Source organism: Passer domesticus, chromosome 7, assembly GCF_036417665.1.
Source record: "Passer domesticus isolate bPasDom1 chromosome 7, bPasDom1.hap1, whole genome shotgun sequence".
Classification (NCBI taxonomy): domain Eukaryota; kingdom Metazoa; phylum Chordata; class Aves; order Passeriformes; family Passeridae; genus Passer; species Passer domesticus.
The window spans coordinates 47,841,400-47,853,723 of record NC_087480.1 but is presented as its reverse complement, the minus strand read 5'-3'; the positions used below and the strand labels follow the sequence as shown (position 1 = coordinate 47,853,723).

The following is a 12,324-nucleotide window of genomic DNA, read 5'->3' as shown; positions in this document are numbered from 1 at the left end:
GTTAGCAAAGTGTAATATAGCCTCAGATGTTAGGACATGGAATACTTTAGGACAGGGACCATTTAAGGTATACAAATTTATACCTGAAAAATTAGGTACTGGCATTCACATCAGGCAAAAAAGGGATAAATCAGTCATATGATGTTATAGATAAGGAAACAAAATTTATGTTTCAAATTTTAATCTATTAAGATTTCTAAGATGCAGAGAGGTTCTCAGTCAAAAATGATTCATTTCCTACTAATATTTTAAACTACAAAGAGCTCAAATTCCAGTGCTTTTTCAAGGAAAATAGGCAAAGATAGCATTTTGGTCAGGAAGGTTTTATCTGTGTTTGTATGTTGACACACAAATGTAATATGTCTGGAAGATGTTGCTATGGCTAATGACACAAAAGAGAGTAAATTGTAGAGCCTGATTATCAACAGATAACAAGACATTCTGTATATAAATAAATGCTCAGCATCAAAATCCATTATTGGATTACCTATATAATCATGTTTTAGGCTGTAAGTCTGTGCTGACAAATGAACACTTTTCATTTGGCTCAAGGTCCTCATCAGCAACGGAACTAATTTTACATTCTCACCCATTAAGTGAATAAGATGTGGAAAAAGCTGTCTGCTTTTTGAAGTGTAAATTTGCTGCTACAGGCTGTGCAGACCAAAGCTCTTTTGAAGCAGTGAAATGAGATCATCTCTAGGGACATGTGAACCTGACAAAGTTTAGGTCATTTCTGTGGAAGGTATGGTGGAGGGGGGGAGCAATTTGGATGTGGTTTCAGTAGTAACTTATATGGGGCAATTTGGAAGATGCAGAACTTTACAAGCTCTTTGTTCAAATTTGTGAGAGGACTTGAACTAGAAGCACAGATGCAAACTTTCAGCCCTCAGAAAGAAACCTCCATAAACATCGGAACTGGGTAGTTAGCCAGCACAATTTGGGAGTGCTATTAAGCAGGCTATGTCTGAGTCTCTCCTTCAAGTCACTTTTATGGGTTGGATGCTTCCCATGCTTTCCCCTACACATACACACATGAATACAAATAGAGATCCAGGACCTAAAGTGGACCATTTTCTTGAAAAGAAAATGAAAAGGCACTGGAGGTGAAGGAACTGGACCATCACATCTCACTTTCCACCCTGGGAAGTCCTGTGGAGAGAGGAAGATCACAGGTCTGTACCTCATCTGGTTGACAGCCCCATAAATTGCAGCCTGGCACCAGCTTTGCCCTCTGGAAGCCCCTGGGCAGGGGCTGTGCCTGTGAAAGAGAAGCATGGTGGGCAATGAGGGCAGTGTGGACAGAATGGGAAGGGAAAGGACTCCTCAGAGAGCTCAGTAAGAATCCCTGTGGTCAGCAATTGTAGGGGGCAGGACTGCAATAATATCCAGGGAGCAGGGTTGTGATGCACCACCGTTCAGGCATGGGTGATAAAGATGTTGCTGACATCAGCTTAGAATAAGAATCTCATGAAAATCATTTAACTTTTAAAATTTCCAGACATACAAAGCACTGTTTAACCACTGTTTAAGATCATGACAAAAATATCCCCAGGTTAGGCTTTGTTGTATGCCTAACCACAATGCTTTTCATTTGCAAACCAACAAAAAATTCAGATAGGTTTGATTGTTCATTTTTGAATTTGATTCCACCGCCTTTGCTTTGTTTGCTTGCTGTGGAACGTGCTTGCATGGCTTAGGCTCTTGGTCTTCCTTGGAAATTGTGCAGTTGTTTCATACACTACTTCCTGATTTCTCGTAGCCCACCAGTGATCCATGGACCACACGCTAAGAAACACTGTAAAAATCCTGTACTCACAGTACTGGGTGGGTATAACAAAACTAAAGGAAATTAGAGGAAACCCAGGCTGGCATATTTGCGTGCAAAAATAAACCTAGCCCATGATATGCCCCTGTGTAAAATGGATTAGTTAAATCTTAATCCAAGCACCTTGAGCACATGGTTTTGAAATTGTTTTTCTAAAAGTAATGGCTATCAAAGAGTAGAGGTTTGTCAGATGCTTGTATAAAGTGACAACTTTTCAAAAAGTGTCCTCTAGGCATACAGTTGCACTGCTTTCACCTTGGTGTTTTTTGGTACTAATATTGTGGAGGAACATCTGACCAGCAGAACTGAACTGAATCTTAGGGTGTAACCTCTGTGGAATCTTCACCTAAAAATTAAACTGCATAAAGGGAGCTGAAAGCCAGGTTTTCACTTCCTCCCCTGAGCTTTCCAGCCTAGCTGTTGATAGTGCTGTGCCCACCACCAGGCTTCATTGTCTGCTTGCCTGGACACATGGACAGAGGTTTTGGCCCTCAGAGCAGCCCCTCTGGAGTCAGCACCAATTATGCAAGACCTCTCCTTCCCTTTCCTTATCAAAATAAAGCTATAAATACTTCTCTACCTCACTGGCATGTTATGAGAGTTAATGAGTTGATGTCTGAAAAAGACTTTCAAAGTATAAAATGGTATGGAAGCTCTGAGCACTGTGTTGTGAAGGTCTCCCTTTCCCCAGCTTAAGGCAGAACGAGTTAAAGTTAGCCAAAGGGGATAAGAGAAACAAGAGAGACTTTATGAGTCTACCAGGGGAAAAGGAAATACTGGAGAGAAAATAGACCCATTAGCAAATGAGGAAGGAGATGAAGTTAATTATGATTTTAAAATGGATGAGCATCAGAGCTGCTTTTTTTAAAAAGAAAAATAAAAGCAGTCCTGAACAAGAATAATAGGGACTGACAATTAGGAAGAAGTGGAGGCCTTGTGAAAACAGGGGTTTGATTAAAAAGTGAGGGGGAAAGAACTTGTAAAACACAAATATGTGTAAATGAGCAAGTCTAGATGAAACTCATCTATAGAACAATGAGAAGCTAGTGGATTTTTCCAAATATTTACCCATGGAAGATGAGGAAAAAGTCATATCAGGAAAAAAAAAAGCAACAATAGCCTCAAAAAATGCTAATGATGTTTGGGAAAAGGATTCCAGTGATTACCTGCCAGTAAATATTCATCTGTACTCAAAACAAGAAGCACAACTGGAGTGAGCAGGCAAGCAACATATCTGTTGGGTTATGAAGCCAAACATCACATTTTTTGGGTTATGAAGCCATGCTACACTAATGAGGTATCGTTATAGAGTTTCAAAATACACCAATGAGAAACCCAATGCCTGCTGGGTCAGATCCAGAATTGCTGCTCTGCCTCTTTACACCAGCAGATCTATTTGCAACATCCGAACTTGAGTAAATCATTTGACAGAGATACCTTGCAAACTTGTGTTTGAGAAAATAAATCCAAATTGGCTTTGATAGGAAGGGTGTCATTTGGGCTGAGAATGGCAGTATGAGGCCACATAGAAAGTGATCTGAAGACAAAAATTAAAATAGACTCTGGTTGTAAATATGTTATGATTATTTCAGCATAAAGAATGATTAAGACATAATTATAAAAGAAAACAAGTTACTGTGTGAGCAGCAGAACTAGGACACCCTGGTTCCTGATGTATTTAGGTACTTTGGCTAGGTGGCTGGCAAGTTTCCTCTGTGACAGCCCCTCTGAGGCAGGGGTGGGCTGGCACCTCAGTGGGGCATTGGTAGGAGTGCACTTCATGATATCTGTGACAGGCCTGTGTGTGTGAGTCCTACACAACCTCCAAATGCACCTGGGGTCAAATGGCAAACTTTTCCAGAAGTTCTGAGGAGGGAACTCAGAGACAGTGATCTCATTTGCCACAATCATTTACTGGGAACTCAGACTTTAAAATCTTGAAAGAGGACAAATTCTGACTGAAAACTGGAATGTCACAAATTAACAAAATGCCCTGAATCTTGAGACCCTGCTCCTCTCCTTGCTATTGTTTCTACAATACCATGCCTACATGGATATAGAACATAAAGATGATAGCTGTAAAGATCTTCTTTTCATACCTACTTCTCAGCTATTACTTTAGAAGCTTCCCATCCTCCCCTGCCAAAAGGACAAAGCATTTTTCCAAGGTGCTATTTGTTCCCTTTTAGTGTAAATGGTTAAGAAAATAAGGAGTTTTTATACCGATTATTTTGAGATATATTATTCTTTAAAGCCAGTCTCTGACTGTTGAACATGTACACCCAGCTATGATCAATAAAATTGCTTCTTGCAGAGAATGATGCTTACAGAACTTCAGACAGGTTAAATTTGCCTGTTCTAGGGAGGGGATCAAAGCTCACTTACAGTTTATTATATTCAACCTTCAGTATAAAGCTAGGCCTGCAGAACCTCCTGAATATCATGTCTCTATCTGTTGCTGCACTGAGAACTGAAGTGAGGACAAGGGCACTATTTCTTGCCTGTTATTAAAAAGCATCACTGAGTTACATGGGTCATCCCAATAGATTTTTGTATGACGGCAGAAGGATGCACCTCTTTTTAAGAATAATGTTATGGTGATTCCTTTTCATGTCAAATTACTATTTTATACTTGTGAATAGGAGATTTTGTAACAGCTTCTAGCCTTGTTATATTTCACATTTAAGAAAAAAAATGTGTCCTACATGGTTTCACACCAGTAGACAGGTCACAACACACATGGACTGAGAAGAAATCCCCCTAAACAGCAGGAAATGCGTAACACCTCAAATACGGTTTTGAGAAAAGTGACTTAGCAATTTTCATAGCTGTAAAGCTGGCTCACAGATCCAGGATTTCAGAACCCAAAATGGAAAGTGCAAAAGCAATGGTATGAAACCAGAGCCAGCATATGTTCTGTTAGAGCAGCAAGGCTCAGAGAGCCCCAGTGCCATTTGTAACCAATCTTCTTCCCACGGCTCTAATACAAAGTTACATTTGGAGTGGCAGTTTTATAGTGGGGAGAATTAGGGTGCCCAGAAATTCTTCCTTCTCTTCCTCCTCCCCTTCTACCACCTCCTCATCCTCCTCTCCTTCGGGTCACGTATCTAGGGAGCACCCATGACCCTCATCTGCTGCTGGATAATGCTGAGCTTGAGGATGTGGATTGATACACCCTCATTCCTTCTGTCTTCCTTAAGGTCCTGGTTTCCCCCTTCTCATGCTTTCCCTTGCAGATTTACTTATTTCTTAATAGTCCAACATAGTGTATTGTGCATTTGCTGGGAGCCTAAAAAAGCAAGACAGATTTTATCATTTGGGCTGTAGATATTCAATGCCCATTATGGGCTGACTAAATTTAGTAGAGTGGCAATTCACCAGACTACTAAATTTAGTTAGGACATCCGGTCATATCATTTTACTTAGCTTAATATTGGATATCATAAGATAGGGCCTATCAAACAGTATGGCTCCAGCTTCCCCAGCTGCAGATTATATTATCACTATAGCTTTTCAAAACATTCATGCTAAGTTTTTTAAAGTCTTAACATTTTTCAGTTTGTATATTTTGTTACAAGTTTATAAATATGGTCAAAATTAATTTGGTTTTCACCGTAAAGATCACTGTTTAAAAAAAGATGCTGCTGTTTTCATTTTAAGCAAAACCTTTGTCTTTCTTTGTTTAATTTCAGTTAGAATAGGAATTTTATCATGAAAGCTCGGTGGACAAGGTGAAGTCCCATTTGGAGAGAAATTTTGCACAATGATTTTCATTGCCTTCCTGTGTTTCTCTTTGCTATCAAATTTCTGGTTTGTTCCAGATAGGAAAGAAAAAAGCTTTATGAGAATCCAGACAACCTGGCCTGTGACAGCAAGGGGTACTCAGTGCTGAAAATTCAATCTTGTCTTGTGTAGAGTAAATGGGAAAGAGATCTTGGTAGATCCCATGCACAACTGCTGGAGTTATGGCAGTGGGATCAAGTATGACTAACAGAATGGCACTTACAGGCTCATCAGCCCCGCTATAATTCTTATGTTATATGGCAAGAAAATTGCAGTAGCAATATTTTGGGAGTCTGTGCACTTAATATATGGAAAGAAAATTGCAGTTGCAATATTCTGGGAGTCTGTGGACTTAATCTTTTGTGGGAGGCCTTGAAAGGGAGCCAGTGTCTCTCCATCCCGAGTCAGTCATTTCCTATCCAAGTAAACTGGACTGAGATCATCTAGATTCTGGTCTTAGTTTCTAATGAGCTTTCACAGTAAAACAGGAAATAATAATCTTGAAAGGGGAAAAAATGGTCAAAAATCACTCAGAGAACATTTAAAGGTTTGTTCTGAACAAGCAGGGCTAAGAAAAAGGCCTGAGAAAAGTGTGTCCTGGGATCACTCACAGTTAAAGCACTGATTAATTAAGCAGAGGGTCATTCTTCAGAAAGACTCAAGGGCAGTTTTGGCCCCGCGGCTGTAATTTGGACACTTCTGGAGTTCTAGATACACTGAGCTATTCTGTGCAGGGCCTGTGAATATGTGCATTCTTCTGGCTGAACAATGGCATCTTTATTCAAATGGGAGCCACTAAGTAAGTGGCTGTCTCCTAATATGGGTGGTATTTCTTCCTGCTCTGCCTCAATCTCTGCTGCTTTCCCGTGGCCTTATCAGTGCTTTGTAGCACAACTTACAAAATGAAATCTATTCATAATGTTAAAACCCTCCCCCTTTTATAGACACAGGAAAAAAACCCCAAACGCTTACATATCCTCCAATTCTATGGCAGGGTGTTTACTTTTTTAAATGCAATTCTGCTTATCTGACGCTGGTTTGGAAATTAATAAAATGGTGCCTGGCTTTTATTGTTTTGACTATGGGAAGGAAATTAATCCACAACTATTACAAGTGTTTGATCCAAATAAGCAGAGATAAAACTACAGTTTCAAGAAATGTTGTTCCCTGTTTGTCAGGTATCCTAGTGCTCCTGACATGTCTGATTTATTCCTGCCTTGTTTAGCAGCAACACTGTCCAGGTAGTTGATGCCCATTTATCTTGCTTTGTGTAGGTATTTCTTCAGGGTGCCTTTATTTATTATGCCTTAACTACTGTTCCTTCTTACTCACTAGGTTTGGCTCTGCCAGCGGTAAGAAAAGACATTGTTTGTCTGAAGAGACAAGGGTGTGGTGAAAATACTCTGTGCCAGCCAAGTGAACCAAAACACTATCTGAATTACTACACAGGCTGGAAAATAAAATTTAATAACAGAAGATCTGGATGCCTCCTGTGCTGAGAGACGGAGAGAAAAAGAATCACAGGAATTGCTATGTACAGTTGGAGGTAAGTCTGGAGAGGGGGACTGTGTCCCTCAAATCCTCTCAGCAGTTCACAGCAGAGGAGGATTTATAGCATTATTGCTTGGGGAAATGTTTATGCAATATTAGTTGCTATTGTTAATAGTTAATTTGGTGACAGCAGGCTTGATGTGAAACTGTACTGCAGAAATCTGTGAATTCTTTTATCAGGGAAACAGGGCTGTGGAATCACTCAGACCAGACCTGTCCCAAAGCTCACTGAAAGTGACAATGGCTGCTGGAGTTGCAGGGACTGGAGTGTTGGGGCAGGAATGTTACTTGTTTCTAGCAAAAAGCAGAGCCTAGGCATCTTCAGCTGTAAGTGTCTCCAGAAATTGTACTTCCTGAAATACTTCTGAACATCCTAGATCTGTATAACCACCAAAAGTTACTGTACAGAGGGCTGGTTTGGTATTTCATACAATTGCAATGTAATATAAAACACACCATCCCTGGAGTGGAGACCATCTTTGTCTTCTTCTGTAAGAGCCCACCTGTGTGAGTGGGCAGCTGCTATCCCTCTTCCCAGAGGCTTTTGCTCCACTCCACCATCCCACAAGCACCAGGCAGACCAGCAGCCACACTGGTGGTGCCAGGGCAACCTGGCAGCTGTGGTCCTTGCTGGAGGCGTGACTCCTCACAAACCACGTGGCTACCATCTAAAGCTCCACCAAAACACCTGGCAGTCTTTGGGCTGGGGACAAAATGGGAGGGGAAATGACTGCCATCATTCCTACATTCTGCCTGACCTGCTAAGCAGTGTGTCCTGGGAGAGAGGGCACTGCGTGGATGTGTCTCCCCACGCCTGTGTGGGGAAGGAAGCCATGAGCAGAGCCTTGGAGGGCTCCAGAGGACAGAAGTTTTGCATTAGCCATGAGCCAGAGGCAGTTATTCGTATTTAAACAGTACCAGACTCTGGGGAAATTCAGATGCAGACCTGAAATACATGGCTTGGCAAAAGGCTTTTGTTACTGTCACATGTCTGACCTCTGAAAAATAATATTAATTCAAAAGTTAAATGTGTTCAGCTGACAGTGATAGAGTATTTGTGTTAAGGAGGAGATTTTTCAAAGGCATAAAATCAACTCAGTGTTGTGTTACAATTGCTTCCTTGACGTCCTAGAGAAGGCCTGAGTGCAGCAGGTTTGGGGGACTTTCAGCTGCCATGAGGCACTCATTGCACTGAGGGGTGTGGTTGTGGGCTCCCACTAAAAGGGTTGCATTTCCATAGGTAGTTCTGAAGATTCATGATCTTTCTGGACACTTTAAATGCAATTATTCAGGATATTACTTCTCCTTGCTTAGTTTCCAAGCAGGCAGTTAGACTGAGCAACCACAAACATAGATCTTGTAACCAGCTTTGATGTGAGAGCAGCATTACCATAATTCTGGAGATATCTCTTTCTTTTCTGAGCTATATTGGCAGCCCATGATACCAGAATGTCAAAATAACATTCACTCTGTATTACACAGTGTATAAAAATTTGTGTTTACATTTTGTCTCCTTTGCCCTTTTCAATTTCGCTTTATTTTCTTATAGTTTTGTAACTTAAGCTGTACATATTTGGAGATTTTTTTTTTTTCTTTCCTCATCCAGTTTTATAGCTTGTTCTGGCTGAGATGTCCTTACATGATTTGATTTTACAAGAAATATAGGCTAACATATGTAATTGTTCCACAGTGAACCAATCTGTCCGCAGCACTGGGGAAAGATATATATTAAAGTTTTCTTTCATGCTATTTACAGAATGTATTGCTGGCTCTACAAATGATGCAAAATATTAGGGACTGAAACAATAAGGCCTGGGCTAGTTAGCAGGGAGCATAAATGTATGGTGGAACCAAATACTCCTCAGAGTAATATTTTCATCAGAGACAGCAGGTACTGTAACCAGGGGAGATAAGCATGAGTAGGCAAAACTGGCTATGCTTAGAGCCAGCATGCAACAGCAGCTACAAATCACACACTGCTGAGTGACACCTGAAAATTGAAGCCTGATTTTTCTATCAGGAAGAGCCCTTCCTGCTCTAAGTAGGGTGTGAGGCAGGAGCAGGTCATAGGGACTGCCAAAGTGTGCCAAAATGCATCCGTGGCAACAGCACAGAGCAGCTGTGACAATAGCTAGGAGGGGAGGCCAGGCTGTGCTCAGCCTCTGGAGTCCTGCCACTTGGTCCTTGTGCTGGTGGCAAGTGGCCCTCTGATAATGGAGTGTTTAAGGAAGTGTCACAGAGCCAAGTGGATTGAGAGCAGGGAGTCATCATGGAGGAGCCCAGTAGCCTTTTCCATGCAAAGAAATGTCGAGGACTTTGGTGTTTCTGAGCAGGAGAGCAGTGATGAAAACAGCCAAGAATTGTTGCTGAGGTGGAGTAGCAAAGCTTGTTTAACACGGGGCGCATTGCAGTGGTATCAGCAGTGTGGAGTCAGTCTCCAAGTGCTGCATAGTAGGACTTATTTAAAGCAGCTATTGTAAAAGTCTTCGAGCCAGTTAATTACCAGTTTTTGTTATGTCAGGAACTCCTTGAGTTAAAGCAGAAAGAAACTATTCATGAATATGTTCCAGTTCTGTAGTTTAATGGGACAAATTAAAAAAAAAAAGAAAGAAAGAGAGAATGAAACTGATAAAATGATTTAGTTCATGGAAAGATTGAAAAGCCTTACAAAAAAAGCTGAAATTACATATTGTGCCCCATCTACTCTTGCATAAGCCATTGAAATTGCTAGAGCCTTAGCTGGACTAATCGTCCATTGCAGTTATGCATGAGCCTTAGGGAGTGCACAAGGTGCATATAGGTCAAAGCACCAGCCTATGAAAGAGAGGGAAATTATCCAACAGCATTTCTAAAAATGTAGATGTCCAGGTATGAAAAGCCAAGAGGCTTGGCTTGCATTTAAAAAGTATTAGGAGCAAGTGAGAAATTTAATTTAATTTATTCACCAAATGGACTTGAAGAGGTGTGAAAAAAGGACTTAAGTTGGCCAGGTTGGGTGGGTCTTTGAGCAGCTAGCTCTTATGGAAGGTGTCCCTGCCCCTTGCACAGGGGTTGGGACTAGATAATGTTTAGGATCCCTTCCAACCCAATTCATTCTATGAAGTGATGTTAGGCAAGAGAAAACTTTCAATGGAAAACAAAAATCTACAGCAGACATTAATGTAGACTCTTTCCCTTCCTGCTTACATGAGTTTTTCCTTTTGCACCTCCTTGTTTGCTGTGAAGTTACTGATGCACCATGGCTATCAGAAGCAGATTTGGGCCTAGAAATTCCATCTGACCAGAAAAAGTGATAATGCATGCTGCATATTGAATCAATCTGCAGATATTGGAGTAAATGCCTGTTTAGAGCCTGTCTCATACCATAGGTATTCTTCAAACATCTACTTTGCTCCTTAGAACACCCTGAAAATCACCAACACATCTACTGAAATGAGTTTTAAAAACAACTCAGAAACAAAAACAAATCATAGTTTTTGGCTCTGCTGCCAAAGAATACTGTTGCCAAGGGTGTGCTTCCTGCATGTGTCTGAGTACCTCTAAAATGATCTGTCATGTATATATGTGTCCTGGTTTCTCCTGGTTGCAAGGAGAGTTTTTTTAGGAATTTAGCCTATCTCTTTAGAAAAGAAATGAGTCCAGCTTACCAGAATACCCACCTTCCTAATTCTTACCATTCCACAACTGAGAACTCCCCAGACCAGCTCATGTATTATGAAGCATCTTGGAGGAAGCTTTTTTGATTTTGTACCTATAAATGCAATAATCTCTCAGGATATGGAGAAAGTGCAGAGGATATTGAACACAGTTTGTTAGATATTTTCTCTTGGTATTACTTGTATCTTTTCATCCATGGTAAACTTCTCTGTGCTTGGCTTTTAAGTCCCCAAGTCTTACACCAAACACCTTAGGTAATGATACTACTGTAAGGTAGGGCTGACCACACTGTAGAGGTTAGCAGCCTTTCAGTGGTGCTCTCTTCCCAGGGCTGATTTCCCATTTGGCATGCTACTCCTCACTTCTCCCTGCTCCTGCTCCCCTCCCCTGCCCAAGGGCTTTGTTCTGGGTGTAAGAGCCCCTCTGATGCATGCTGAACTTACAGGGTTCAAGACATGAGGCTTTTGCTGTGTTGTTCTTTAAAGTGCTAATTTGGTTTTACTAATATATTTTCAATGTTTGGGATTAGCAGAGCTTGTAAGAACACATCAGACCTGCCAGGTTTACAAGTCCACTCACCACCTTCACCCCCTTACATATATTTTAATATAGCTAATTAGGAGATAATGCCAATGGAATGAAACACTGTCATAAGATAATGATCTCACATCACTATAGAAATGGTAAGTGGAAATGTTTATTTTCAAAGGGAAGGAACACTGATCATGTGCTTAATCCTATATTCTTAAACAAGTAAAATTCCTGTAGATTTCAGTAGAGCCTGAGGTGACAACATCCTATTACTTTGGTAGTGTTTCTGGATACCAAATGGCCCTAAGTGATGTAGTTATTTTCTTCAAATGATACTGGTGCAGTATTGGAACAGATGTTTCCCTTACCTTTATTAGCCTGTTGTATCTTCTAATTTGGAGGACAAATTTTGCATGTGCTTCATTGCACCAGCTTAGACAATTTTTTAAAAGATGTGCTTTAGGAAGCAGTGAGCTGTGGTTTGGATGAAGTTATGCATATTTTTAACTTACTGACAGTTCATAGTGGTGATACACAAGTCTCAGTTGCTACTGAGGCTCCCTTTGGTACACTAAGGATCCTCTCTGTTTAAGTCAAAGATGGCCTTCCTCCTGTCCTTATAGAATTCTGGAAACAAGGGTTGTCTTCAGTTCACCTTTCAGGAGTAAACCACTTTATCTTTGTGGTGGGGTGAGTGACTACTCACAGGTAACAGGTACAAGTGCATTAGCTCTTCTGGCCCAACTCTTCCTGTTTCCCAGTAATAGAATTGAGGCAATGTGGAGCAGCTTTACCTTTCACTCAGGCTCATCCTTGTGTTTGTATTTCCACCAGCAGTGCTGCTGGGGACTGTGCTGTGCAAATGCTTCCACAGATCACCTTCCAGGGAGCATCTCTCTGCTATGAGGTAGCAGTAATGGGGTGGCTACATTCACCTTTACTGTCTCCCCCAGGGAGGCCTTCCTTCCAGTGCA

The 12,324-nt window shown here is 41.0% G+C and overlaps 1 long non-coding RNA gene across 2 annotated transcripts in view; it reads left to right on the top strand.

Annotated features, from left to right (window-relative positions):
• LOC135305115 (uncharacterized) overlaps positions 1 to 12,324 on the top strand; it is a 57,428-nt gene that overhangs the window by 35,644 nt on the left and 9,460 nt on the right. For both annotated transcript variants that reach the window (XR_010366406.1, XR_010366407.1), the window contains exon 4: positions 6,947 to 7,157. This is a non-coding gene — a long non-coding RNA (uncharacterized LOC135305115). The remainder of the gene's footprint in view (positions 1 to 6,946; positions 7,158 to 12,324) is intronic.